Consider the following 14577-nt stretch of genomic DNA (forward strand, 5'->3'; position numbering starts at 1 on the left):
GAATCATAGGAAGAAGTACAAAATAGATTTTCTTCACCTTATTCTTTCTCCTCATGTTCATTTCGTTATACGTACTGTAGTATTGTTTAGGAGGAAGGGCGGTGAGACCCTTAGGTGATTATTAGTGGCCGTAGGTGGCTTGGGGCATCCATTGGTGATGCTGATGGAACATAGTTAGGCTTAGGACTAGTTCTGCCCTTATGAGTTATGGGCAGTCCAGGTCGTTTTGGTTTTAGTGAGACCTTATGAGAATAGACAGACAATGTGATAATTAACACTGTGTATTTTTCTTTACAGTTATCCCGTCCCTGCTGATCCTTCCCCTTCCTTCCCTCGCTTGATTACTCCAATGCACTGTGGTTTTTTATCAGTGACTTGGTGGTGTCAGGAGGTGGATCTTGTTTGCATCACACCGAGTCTGAGGAGTACCTACACCGTGACAGAATAACGCACCCACGAATAATACTCCTCCTGCTCGGTGTAATGCAAAGATGGCATCTATGGATGATGTATTACAGGCGTTAGTGTTAGTGCAGCAAGAGTTGGCAGATTCTAGGGTGGAGGCAGCGGCACTAAGGGACAAGGTAGAAAGGCTTACTAGGAATCCCTTCGATGCCTCAGCATCTACACCGCAGATAACCGTGAACGTCTCCCCTCCAATTCCTTTGGCCAGTCCGGAACGGTTTTCAGGGGACCCCAGGAAAGTTCAGGCTTTTTTAACGCAGTTGTCTCTTCAATTCTCATGTAGACCGGCGTCTTTTCCCTCTAACCTTTCCAGGGTAATGTTCGCTATTTCTTATCTCTCAGGAGATGCAGCCAACTGGGCAGTGCCGTTAGTTAGAAACGATGACCCATTATTATCGGATTGGAATGCCTTTCGGTCGGCCTTTGAGAAGGTGTTTGATCACAGAACAACCACCTTTAGTGCTGATAGAGAACTGCTGGAACTGAGACAGGGGAGGTCTGACCTGGTTACTTATCTTACCACCTTCAATAGACTGGTAGCGGAATCAGAGTGGCCAGAGGAGAAGAGAATGTCTCTCTATTATCAAGGATTAAGAGACGACATGAAGGATATCCTAGCCCAAATAGATCCACAGCCTTCCACGTGTACTGAACTTGTGAATCTTACCTTGAGATTGAATCATCGGCTAGCAGAGAGAAGGGGAGAGCGTAGAGCGGGTGATAGGCGGCCGGTCATTCCAGAAAGAGAGGGGCGACCAGTTCCTAATTCCCCTGATTTATGCGGGGAACCTATGGAAGTGGGAGCCGTTAGGGCACCTCTGTCAAAAGCCGAAAAAGAGAGTAGGAGGGTACAGGGGTTGTGCATGTATTGCGGCAGGAAGGGTCATTATGTGAGAGAATGTCCCCAAAAACCAAGAAAAAGGTTCTCCTACTCCCCCACTCAAAAGGCCGCGGTGACGTCAGGGAAGATATCAGAGAAAGAGGATTTGCCCTTTATAGAACCCCTATCGGGGTTCCGGTTGACTTCTTTAACCCTCTTGCCACCAGAAGAAAAGGCGTCACACCTGTTGTTATCCGTAGAGCTGGTGTCCCAAGATCGAAACCATCCTGTATGGGCAATGATAGACTCAGGAGCCACGGGAAATTTCATAGATGAAGGGGTGGTTAAGAGACCGGGACTTCTGAGAATTCCAAGAAAGAACCCCGAAATTGTGTTGGCAGTTGACGGTACACCACTGAAGTCTGGACCCCTTACTGAACAAACTGAGGATGTGGGGTTGGTTTTCAGTGGAGTATCTCCGGCACGCAGAGAAATAATCAGGCTAGATATAATAGAGGCTCCTCAGTATGAAATAATTTTGGGAATGCCCTGGCTAAGAAAGAGCAATCCGGTTATCGATTGGCAAGCCAAGACGGTTAGTTTTCAGTCCGTGAGGAGTGAGAAAGTCGGTTCCTTATATGATAACCCCCCCGCGTTAGCGTTGGCTCAAGGGTTACAGTTGGCCACAGTGGTGGAGAAAGCAGTGATATTGCCCTCTGTTTACGCCAAGTTCAAGGATTTGTTCGACGAAGGTCAGGCGGAGACATTGCCACCCCATCGTATATAGGATTGCAAGATAGATCTGATTCCGGGAGCACTCCTTCCTTCTTGTAGGGTATATGCTCTATCAGACCCAGAAACCAAACATTTGCGAAGATATCTGGACCGTTTCCTGGAAATCGGGTTCATTAGACCATCTTGTTCTCCGGCAGCTTCTCCACTCTTTTTCATAGCTAAAGCGAATAAAGAGTTGAGAACCTGCATCGATTATAGAATGCTGAACAAGAACACGATAAGGAATAGATACCCTCTTCCCCTCATTCCTGTGTTATTGGAACAGGTGAAAGAGGCAACTATCTATACAAGGTTGGATCTGAAGGGGGCTTACCATCTGGTCAGAATCCGTGAAGGGGATGAATGGAAGACGGCGTTTAAGACCCGTTATGGCCTGTTTGAATACTTGGTAATGCCGTTCGGGTTGTGTAACGCCCCGGCGGCTTTCCAATACTTTCTGAACGATGTTCTCAAAGAATACGTAGACCACTTTGTGATCGTTTATATAGATGACATATTGGTGTATTCTACCTCCTTAGAGCGGCACATGGAACATGTTTCCCTAGTACTCCAAGCATTGCAACAGCACCATCTTTATTGCAAACTGAGCAAATGCGAGTTCCATGTACAGAAGGTTGAGTTCTTGGGGGTGGATTTAAGCCCGGAAGGGTTCTGCATGTCGACAAGAAAAATACAGGCGGTTCAAGAGTGGCCAGTGCCCACTAGTGTGAGAGACGTGCAATGCTTCCTGGGGTTTTCCAATTACTATAGAAGATTCATCTGTCATTTTTCCCACATTGTGTCACCTATAACAAGGTTGCTAAGAAAGGGAGTGTCTTTTGTTTGGTCAGAGGAGGCAGAGGAGGCCTTCTGCTTCTTAAAACAGGCCTTCTGCTCAGCGCCTATACTTCAGCATCCACAGCCAGAAGTACCTTTTATAGTCGAAGCAGATGCCTCGGATATAGCCATTGGGGCTGTGTTATCCCAAAGAAACAAGACCTCAGGACAGCTTCATCCGGTGGCGTTTTTATCTAAGAAGCTATCTGCTGCGGAACTCAATTATACGGTGGCAGAAAAAGAACTACTAGCCATCAAGAAGGCATTTCAGGAATGGAGACACTATCTCTGGGGGGCCCAACACCCGGTCACGGTATATACTGATCACCGAAACCTGCAGTATATGAAGGAGGCTAGACAGCTTACCCAGCGGCAAATGAGGTGGATGCTGTTCTTTTCAGAATATGAGTTTGTAGTAACCTTCCGTCCTGGGGTCGACAATCGCAAGGCAGATTCACTGTCTAGACAAAGGGACGCGAGGAACGTCACTTCAAGACCTGATGAAGCAATCATCCAACCGGAAAAAGTGCTTTGTGCCCTTCATATATCTCAATTCCTAGAAAAGGTCTCTAAGCATAAGTCTGCTGCTCAGTGGAAGGAGTGGGCCGAAGTAAGTCAGGACCGTACCCTTAAGCACGGAATACCGTTGCAAGGTAATCGTTTGTATTTACCAACACCTGAACTTCAAATGCAAGCCTTCAATTGGTGTCATGATGCGGTAACAGCTGGTCATCCGGGGTACACCAAAACTGCGCAAATAGTTCAACGACATTTCAGGTGGAAAGGTTGGGCTAAGGACGTTGCGACATGGGTAGCTCGGTGTGAGATATGTGCTCGATCCAAGGGAGAAAATGCGAAGAGCCAGGGCAAGCTGATGCCTTTGCCCACTCCGGAAAAACCATGGCAAACCATCAGCGTGGATTTTGTGGTAGGATTGCCAATGGATCAGGGGTACAATGCTATCATGGTGGTAATTGATAGTCTTACCAAGATGGGTCACTTTCTCCCTTGTAGAAACCTACCTACAGCAAGTCAGACCGCCCATCTAATTCTGTCTCAAGTGGTGCGGTTACATGGTTTACCAAGAACCATTATTTCAGACAGAGGCCCCCAGTTCGTTGCTAGGTTTTGGCGCATGTGGTGCAAGGTTCTGCGCATTGAATCCGCCCTATCCACCAGTTTTCACCCACAAACCGATGGCCAAACGGAGCGTCTCAACCAAACCCTGAAGAAATATCTGAGGTGCTATGCAAAAGACGCGCAGGAATCGTGGGTGTCATTGCTATGGCTGGCCGAACTATCGTACAACAATGCTTGGCATAGCTCGATAAGGGAGTCTCCTTTTCGTGCTAACACAGGGTTCCACGCGGAGATGTTGCCCATAATCATACCTCGGGATGTCACGGATCAACCTACTGTCCATGCGATGGTTAAGAACCTACAATCCATGCAAAAGAAAATACGACTTAATTTGGATAAAGCCAAGGAACAGTATAAGAAATGGGGTGATGTACATCGGCGTGAGGGGCCGGTGTACCAGCCAGGGGACCGAGTGTGGCTTTCCACCAAGTATATACGTTTTAAGATGCGTAGCATCTTTCATCCTCGTTACATTGGTCCTTATGAGGTGGTACGCAAGATAAACCCTGTGGCTTACCGTCTCAACTTACCTGCTTCCTTAAGAATCCATCCGGTGTTTCATTGCAGCCTTTTGAAGCCAGCTCTGTCCGCGACCCGGCGGGCGGTGCCTCCGGTGGTTAGAGACGGACAGCTGGAGTATGAGGTGCGCAAAGTGTTGGATTCCAAACTACGGGGGGGTAAGTTATGGTACTTGGTGTCGTGGAAAGGGTATGAGGCCGAGGAGGATTCATGGGAGCCGGAAGGCAATGTTCATGCCCCTAGGGCGGTGCAACGGTTTCATGCTTGTCATCCCACTAAACCTGGCCCTAGGAGGCGCTTTGGAGGTGGGCGTACTGTCAGGTGCTAGCCGGCGCCTACAGGGCCGATCGGGAGATTGTAGTCATTAAGGACTACACTTCCCATGAAGCCCAGCGCGTTAGAGATCGCGTAAAAGTCGGCGCACCCTGGAAAGGGTGTGCGTTATTTGTGCTAATGAGGCAGGTCGGAGCCTCAACGAAGTAGGAGCGGACGGCGTTCCCCAGGGGGGAATTCATCGGCGGCCCGAAAAGAGGAATGAGATTCAGCATGGCCCCCTCCTGGAAACTGACCGTTTCCCGGCAGAAGGAGTTCCGAGCTGCTCCTCCTTTCGAATTCCAAGTACTAAGAAGGTGTTAAGCGGCAAGCTTGCTACTTGCCGGAGGCTATCGCCTTTCTTTATTTCTGCATTCCTAACGGCCAGGTTGGGGGTGACTGTCATAAATTGGAGCACTTTACTTCTTGAGGTACCTTAATAAAGGAACGGCGATCTTATGAGACATAATCTTTTGGCTTTTTGTTGGCGGCGATTCAGAATGAGATTTACTGTTTGCAGGATTCCAAACAGCCGGGACAAATAATTCTTGTCAACATTCACTGAGATATGAACGAAGTACTTCTTCAAATATACGTGACATTAACGAAAGGCTTAGTGGGTTAACTGAATCATAGGAAGAAGTACAAAATAGATTTTCTTCACCTTATTCTTTCTCCTCATGTTCATTTCGTTATACGTACTGTAGTATTGTTTAGGAGGAAGGGCGGTGAGACCCTTAGGTGATTATTAGTGGCCGTAGGTGGCTTGGGGCATCCATTGGTGATGCTGATGGAACATAGTTAGGCTTAGGACTAGACTAGTTCTGCCCTTATGAGTTATGGGCAGTCCAGGTCGTTTTGGTTTTAGTGAGACCTTATGAGAATAGACAGACAATGTGATAATTAACACTGTGTATTTTTCTTTACAGTTATCCCGTCCCTGCTGATCCTTCCCCTTCCTTCCCTCGCTTGATTACTCCAATGCACTGTGGTTTTTTATCAGTGACTTGGTGGTGTCAGGAGGTGGATCTTGTTTGCATCACACCGAGTCTGAGGAGTACCTACACCGTGACAGAAAGTCCACTCTTTGCCCTCTTTAAGGCAGAAGCAGCAACTGCAGGCTAACCCAAAAAAAGCACACACACCAAATGGGCAGTACTCCTCCTCGAGCTCTTCTCCTTGGCAGAGGTTCCTCTTGATCCAGAAGTGTTCTGAAAGTCTGGGGTTTTGGGTCCACTACCTAAACTCATTTCTGCCTTTGAAGTAGGCAACCTTCAAAGGAAAGTGTTGTTCACAAGATCCTGCCTTGCCCAGGCCTGGCCCCAGACACACTTTAGGGGGTCAGAGACTGCATTGTGTGAGGACAAGCATAGTCCTTTCAGGTGTAAGTGTCAGCTCCTCCCTCCCCACGCTAGCCCAGGAGACTGATCAGGATATGCAGGCTACACCCAAACTCCCTTTGTGCCACAGGCAGAGGCACAGAATGCTTAAGCAAGAAAATTCCCACTTTCTAAAAGTGGCATTTTCAAACTGACAATCTAAAAAAAAAAAAAAAAGAAAAATTTACCAAAAGGTGTATCTTTAAATTGTGATTACAGAGACCCCAAACTCCAAATCTCCGTCTGCTCCCAATGGGAAACTGCACTTAAAAGATATTTAAAGGCAGTGCCCATGTTAACCTATGAGAGAGATATGCATTGCAACAGTGAAAACAGAATTTGGCAGTACTTCACTGTCAGGACATATACAACACATTAATCATGTGTTGAATGTTTGGTGGTATGGAAATGTATGGCTGACTAACTATAAACCTCTTCATTTCTGAAGTCCATCAAACAGTATTCCACCTCCTTTGCCTTACCATCCCTCTCTACGCTTTCCTCTTCATCTCAGACTGTTCCTCTCCCCCTCGTAATGCTCTCTAAAATATCACCACTCCATTTTTCCTCCCATAATACACTCTCGCCTTCCTCCCAATCAAGGAACAAGTCAGGGGTGGGTGCTGGTGTATGCAGCCCCTCCTTCCCCCCCACAATTTTTACAGAGGAAACTCCATTCCGCTTACCTGAGCCACAAGGAAGCTGAGAGGTGTCACCTTGTAACGAGCTATGCAGACTGCCTGCACCTGCAAACAGGCTACATTTGTAAACTGGCCACAGAGCATATTTAAAACCCCTTCCCATTGGCAGCAGCCCATGTATTTGTGAGAACTGCTCAGTAAGTGAAAATCAATGAATTTCTTATCTGAGGAAGAAAAGTGATTGTTCACTTCATCAACCTTCTGCTGCCTAATGAACTGCAAATTTGGCACTTTTTGTACTTTGAAGCCGGATATCCAGAATACCAGCAGAAAACAACCATGTGCTAACAGCAAATTTGACTGAGAAACGCAAAATGGCAATCGAGTAGCACAACTGTCTTGTAGTTCCCTCCCTTAGCTCCTGGTTGTGTTCAAGCATCAGATAAAACTGGGGAATGCAGCCAGAAAACAGACCGCAGGATCAGAGATGCTGCTTTACCTGCAATTCGAACCTTCCATCCCACTAAATACATGTTGCGCTTTACAAACGGCCCGTGAAGCGGAGATGTGGATTCCTCTCACAGCTGCTGATGCAGCCTTACTGCGGACTGCACCGCAGGTGGTCAGTGCTTTTGGCATTCTGCTTTGGGCTCCTGGAGGACAGAGTATGCCTCTTAAAGAATCCTGGCTGTATCGTGAAAGAACAGAGGGGCTGCAGACTGCGGGGCAGATGCGCTAAAACAATGGAGCGAGGCAGTTTGGGATTTAGGAAAACTGCAATGATTGCCCACAAAGATGAAAGCTCCCCATTGCCGGTGAAAGGTTTCTATCAAGGGAGACCAGCAGCTTGAGCAGTGTGGGGAGCCCTCTCATGAGACCATCGCTGGATACATTTCACCTGACTTACTGGAGACTGGGACAGGGGCTGAGAAGGCCTTGGTAGACGGAAGACAAGTGAATGCCGGCAGCAGGGAGTGGGTTGGTGGGGGCAGATGGAGGCTCTGACCATTCTGCATCTTTTGTTGATCACGTTGGGTTCTGTGTATGCTCTCAGTCACTGCTGCAAGCTGTTGCCAAAGAGAACCATGGCAATCTGGAAGGAATGATGAAGGTACATTGATTCAGGAGGCTTCAGCACCAGCTATCCAACAGGTCAGTGTGGGGGCCCACCCACAATAGAGGTCACCTTAAACGCAGCAGAAGCAGCTCATATGAAGTCTACTGGGGTAGTGGCTCTGGTCCCACTAGACCTAGTGGCAAAGGAAGCAGCAAGGGAAGTGAGGAAAGAATTGGTGGGGCAATACTCTTGTGACTCTGTGTCTTTGGCTACTGCTTATCCTTGTGAGCCAACTAGCCAGACGAGTATCTGCGGCTCTCAAATACCACCTTAACGGTCCACCCAAGCCCAGAGGGAACTGAGCCCCAATAACCAGCTGCTTAAAACCCGCAGAAATATAGTGGATTCTCCTGAACATGGGGATAGGTTTTTTCTCGTTAATTGATGGGTCAGAATCCCTTAATTCAAGCTCCAGTGAACTAGATAAAGGTTTTCTCTCTGGCACTCAGGGACTTCGGAGGTCTCAGCAAGCTCATGGCATAGCTCAAGTGGTACTCTTGATGATCCATGCAGAACTGTCAAACAAAAGAAGCAATAGGGGAAAAAGACAAGAGGTGGAAGCTCCAAGAAGAGGGGTAAAGGGCAAAACAAATTTCCAGTAGCTCGAGCCTTGAAATGGGACTATTCTGTGAATAAGCAAGTTTATCCAGAAGACCTTACTGAACCTAAGAGCCCGTCTGGATTTATTTTGTGCTACAGTGGAGAGAAGGAGACAGCTTACCTGCTAAACCCCACTCGTCCGAATACTGTCTTTGAGGGCAAGTACAAACATTTTCTTCAGAGATTAAGGCTTCAGAGTACTTTACAAAAAAATCCTCTGAGGGTGGGAAGACTTCATAGTGTGGGGTTATTTGCTGTGTATAGCTTGGCAGCATAGTTGACACGAAATTTGGGTGCAGGAAGAAAAAGGGGAATTTTCTCTGTTTCATGATGTACGGGATGGCATGGGCTAACAGTATGCCTGGGGCAGGGGTCTGGCTCTCCAGTCTGGAGGGGACTGGAGATGAGGGAAGTGGTGGCTCGCCCTCTTTAGGCAGGGGTAGCTTGCATATTGTGGTATATTGCTGCATCTCGATTTTGAAAGCTTGGCATTCCCTTAAATGCGGTATTTAGGAGCGGGGGGGCATAAGATGGGTGTTTTGCTAGTCATCACTCAGGTCTTGGGGGACCTGACGGCCTCCATTTGGTGGCGGGAGGGTGCAACACACGAGGAGTGGTGTTAATACTTCACCGGTCGTGATAGTATATAGTGGAGAAGTAGGTCTACAAGTGAAATTCAGAAGGTCTGAATGGAGGCATCATCATATTTAGTAAATCTATTCCAAAATCTTGGCTTCACGCTTGAGTCTAGTCATAGGTAAGTTAGTCTTGTCAGGACAGCACAGGTTTATACCTGAGAGGGGAACTACAGATCATACCTGTTGTGTCATTACGCTCTTTGACGCTTCGATCGTGTCTGGGGTCCCTATCGCCTTGATAATATTAGATGTGGAAAAGGCATTTGACGGGGTTTCCTGGAAATTTTTGAGGACAGTTATGGGCTTATTTGGAATAAGACCTGGGTACATTAAAGTGGTGAGGCAGTGTATCAAAGACTGACTGCCAGATTACAAGTGATGGTTGAGCAGTCAGGGGAAATTAAAATACAAAGAGGCACCAGGCAGGGGTGTCCTTGTTCCCCACTACTGTTTGTGCTATTTATTAACCCCTTTATCTGGAAACGAAATCTGAATCCTTTGATCGCAGCTATGCACAATCAAGGCTGGGATACTAAGGTGCTTGCCTATGCAGACGATGTGACTATCATCACACCTAACCATGTGGGGGCCTTATTGGAAATTGAACTAGAAGCGCAGGCATTTGGGCGTTTTTCAGGCTACCAGCTTAATCAAAGTAAGACCCAGGTGGTAGTAATAGTAGTTCCTCCTACATTTTAGATACTGCTTGGGAACGAAGCTAGGGGCTGTTTTTTGCTACAAGTCTAGCTCAGTTACTTTAGGAAAGAGCTGTTTAAGACCTTTCAGGGAGCCCATAGATTCTGGATATGACTCCGTAAAAAGCTAGGGCGCTTTCATCATTATACCCTACTGCAAAGAAACCTGACACTTCCAGATATTTTCCGGGGTTCTGTGGTATCCGGCTGGGAGGCTTGTGGAATTAAGAGATTAGGTGATTTCTGTACGCAGGTTGGACTAATCTCATTTGGAGAGCCGCGGTACAGGGTTGAGGTGTCCTAGAAAGATTTTTTTTTGTATCTTCAAATCCGAGACTTTTTAATTTGTAAAGGGCAGGTTTCCAGAAATGAGAGCTGTTGGAACGGTTGTATGGGGGTGAATTTTACCAGAGCTGGCTCGTACCACATTACTTGCAGCTGATTTACAAGCACAATATTATAACACCATTTATGATTTGTATCATATGCCAGTGAAAATTGCTAGGTATGGAAGGACGGCAAGTACTTCTTGCCCACACTGTCAGCTCCCTGAGGCTGACGCTATACATATGTTTTGCAGTTGTCCCTGCCTGGAACCACTATGGAATGAGATTACTAAATTATTTGACTCGTTTGGGTATGAAGAATGTGTTAACTCCTCAATTTACTCTGCTGGGGATACACGGTGAAGCAGTTCCTGGTCCTTCCCAGCGGTTTGTATTTATCCCCATGGCGGCTGTTCGCTTGTGCATTGTATCATCAAGGTTAGATAATGCCCCTCCGACCTTTGAACAGTGGTTTGCCCGATTGTTAGCAAAGTTTAATTTGAAAACAGCTATGTACGAAAAAAGTGGTTACAAAGTTATTCTGAAGGGAAAATGGATTTGGGCACTAATCTCAGACTGGCGCTGCAATTACTCCTAGGATCTAATTCCCCTGGAGAGTTGCTATTGTTGGGAGGGACACCAATAGATGGTAGCCATTGCAATGGAGTCTTTATTGGCTTCTTAAATCCAAGTTTCTTGAGGTTTGCTTGCCCAACAGAATGGTCATATTATTTTGGTATATCATGAACTAGGCGGTTATTCTGATGCAGTAGGTTGTAATCCCGAATGGGCTGTGGATACATTGCATGTTTTGTTATTTTACCTCCCTGTATTTAATAACTGTGTGATGAATCGAGATTTTTGTCTGCGTGTACTGAATATATATTAACTCCATTGGCTGGTTCTTGTAAACTAGTTTTTGCTAGATCAATTTGGGTTATCTGCTTTTGATACACTGCTCGCGTGTTGCTTTTATCTGCAAAGTCTAGTAAAAATATATTTTAAAAAAAAACTGCAAATAGACCAAGCATATTCTGTTCGCGCTCTAAACAGACTTTAAAGACGCACTGCTACGCTTCACATCTATTTAAAAACAGTGTCCCTTTCAGCCATTTCTGAGCTCAATTACACACTAATATTAAAAAACAATGTACTTTATCGCTGAATACTGATCTTAAACAGATACCACTGTACAAATATGTATTCTGTTATTAAAAGAAATACAATTGTGGCTTTAAAAAAATGTTTGCTTTATAGAAAGTAAAACAACCCTAAACGTTTTTGCCACATCCCACTTGTGATCAGAGGGACAACACATGAGTTATATATATAGCACAGTAGGGAATGACATTTTAGTGAGTGGAAAAATGGGGAAATGGAATTGAGAGCCAGGGTTTCATTAGCAGCAGGGCCCGAGTCATACGAAAAATAGTGGGAATACTAATTAGCATATGTAATTTACAATGATGTCACAGTGATGTCACAATAAGTGTCATCACAGGAACCAATACTATGCCCTTGTCATTTTCCTCACATAAATTGGAACAGGACTGTTGTATACAAACCTGCTAACATAAATAACAAATGTGAAAAATCATTTTCGTTTATTTTTTTGCAAATCCAAGTGCACTCACAGCTTTGAATAGATCATAAGGGGTCTTGAATCACACTGGTTAACTGGATATAGGACTGATATGTTCACAAGCTCAAAGGGGCAAATAAATGTATAAAATAACAAATGCAGGTACAAGATGTGGAGAAGTACACCAGGCTGATTATCCATTTCTGAAACTACGCTTACATAATTGTTATTCATTAACATATACGTGGAGGGGGGGGGGGTCACTTTTCAGAGGGAGAAGGTTAAAGGGACACCAGTTTTGCATATAGATTGGAGTTTCCCGCCAGACCATGGAGATCCAGCTTTGAGACTTTCGTTTCCATCGTTCACTCCAATCTGGAAGCGTGAAGCTAAATTTATGGGTGGTTTCCTAACCATTTAACTTTCCAGGTCCACCGTTCAGGCCCCATGGTTCTAGTTTGGTAGGTGGGTAAGGGTGAGAGGTTGCATACACACCCCAAGCGGGTTGTCCGCAACCACTTCTGACAGCACATTTCACGCGATCCCTAACGGGGAGAGGGGTGCAGAATATCGTCCAGCGTCCATCACGGTGACGTCATCTGCTTACTACAAAGAGACTAAAGAAATAGAAAACACGACCTGCCAAACCGAAACACAGTGCTCGCGTACCACTGTTCTCGTGCGTCTCTAACAAGACCAACACATAAGAAAAGGTTGCCCCCTTTCGTCACGTGACATGCGTCCTCAAAAAAACCGACGCCTAAGCTGCTCATGCGCAGTGACACTCCGAGTGGCCATTGTGAGAGTCACGCATGCGCAAATCTGGTTGGTCGCCAGAAGTTATCCACAAGCCAGTGCTTCGGAGCCGTTTCTTCACACCCTCCTTCTACAGCGCGCGTGCGCAGTAGCCAGAACTGGGACCGCAGAACTGCGCGGAGATGGGAAAAATCACCTGAGTTACGTCAGGAAAGGACGCCTTTTCGTAGAGCGAGTATTGCGGTTCCCCGCCCGGTGTCTCCGACTCGGGGCACTGTACGACACACACTTACCGTCCGTGCGCCGCGGGATCGGCGGCCTGACACTATCCGCCCTTTTAGTCGTCAGAATTGGCTAGCGCGCGGTGCTGCCGTGATTCCATCCATCTTGAATTTGACGTCATCCCACACTGAGGGATGAGGTCATCGCACTGAGCCCTCGTCACGTGCGCAGTGCTGCGATTGGCCAGAAGGGCCGAGGGGCTGGGCTGAGGGCGGGAGGCAAGTATGACCGTTTTTTTTGTTTCCTCATCACAGACCGGAGACCCTCGGCATGAACTCAGAGCCAGGATGCGGAGGTGTGTCAGCGGAGTCAAGCCTGCGGGCGGGAGTGGGTCGAGCCCTCTCGGAAATGCTGTGCCGTCCCCACCGGCGGCGCGTACTACCCGGGGTCCAAGCTGACTGAAATTGTACAATATCTCAATCTAGATAAATATTGTGGGGCGGGCATGACCTCGGCCCAGAGGTTGTAAATATATGGCACATAGGACAGGGTAATTGTGTGCTGGACTGGGTAGCCTCCGAGAGGGGGTAATACAGAGCCCTAGGATGAAGGGGTGATTGGCGCGCACGAGAGGATGTGCACTGTCCAGGCTTGAGGTGGGAGACCAGTTCTCGGTAACAGTTGGGGTGTGGCTGGAGGGGTCTTGGACTGACGAGTCTGCATACTAATCCTATCGTGGATTAGTGCGTGTATGATGTCTGCGTATGGTTTTGTTTTACTTGGTGGGTTGTGTCACTTGCAGTTTAGCATAACGTTGTTTGTCTGCATAATTGTGTGAAATAAAGCCTGTGGGTACGGCGTCACCAGTTAAAAGTTTGTCTCTTGTAGTGAAGCACGCCAGTGTTTGCAGTCTCGCTTACGGGTGCATTTTACTGACTGATGCATGCAGCATTATAATCCCATACTTTGCTATATACTGTGGGCTCTTTTGTTGGATAGCTGTATTGTCTTGTTTTGTTTTTCTTAGGAATTGCTGCTTTCTCCTCTATTCAGCCCTTCTACCACACCTGAACCATAGCTCTCACCATGGTTTCTTATTGTGTAGGAGGCTGGACTGGCTTGTAGTGAGTACCAAGGGGTACTTGCACCTTGCACCAGGCCCAGTTATCCCTTATTAGTGTATAGGGTGTCTAGCAGCTTAGGCTGATAGATAATGGTAGCTTAGCAGAGCAGCTTAGGCTGAACTAGGAGACGTGTGAAGCTACTACAGTACCACTTAGTGTCATATGCACAATATCATAAGAAAACACAATACACAGTTATACTAAAAATAAAGGTACTTTATTTTTATGACAATATGCCAAAGTATCTTAGAGTGTACCCTCAGTGAGAGGATAGAAAATATACACAAGATATATATACACAATAGCAAAAATATGCAGTATAGTCTTAGAAAACAGTGCAAACAATGTATAGTTACAATAGGATGCAATGGGGAAACATAGGGATAGGGGCAACACAAACCATATACTCCAAAAGTGGAATGCGAACCACGAATGGACCCCAAACCTATGTGACCTTGTAGAGGGTCGCTGGGACTATTAGAAAATAGTGAGAGTTAGAAAAATAACCCTCCCCAAGACCCTGAAAAGTGAGTGCAAAATGCACTAAAGTTCCCCTAAGGACAAAATAGTCGTGTTAGAGGAATAATGCAGGAAAGACACAAACCAGCAATGCAACAACTGTGGATTTCC

The 14577-nt window shown here is 46.4% G+C and overlaps 1 protein-coding gene across 2 annotated transcripts in view; it reads right to left on the bottom strand.

The window, feature by feature from the left end:
• The window catches only part of ZBTB21 (zinc finger and BTB domain containing 21), a 48563-nt gene extending 35518 nt beyond the window's left edge, over positions 1–13045 (bottom strand). The window contains exon 1 of one of the 2 annotated variants that reach the window (XM_069202599.1): positions 12895–13045. The gene's annotated coding sequence lies outside the window, so the exon portion shown is untranslated. The remainder of the gene's footprint in view (positions 1–12894) is intronic. The other variant, XM_069202598.1, reaches the window with a different exon arrangement.
• Positions 13046–14577: the final 1532 nt, after the last annotated feature.

The sequence above is a fragment of the Pleurodeles waltl genome, chromosome 8, assembly GCF_031143425.1.
Source record: "Pleurodeles waltl isolate 20211129_DDA chromosome 8, aPleWal1.hap1.20221129, whole genome shotgun sequence".
NCBI lineage: Eukaryota > Metazoa > Chordata > Amphibia > Caudata > Salamandridae > Pleurodeles > Pleurodeles waltl.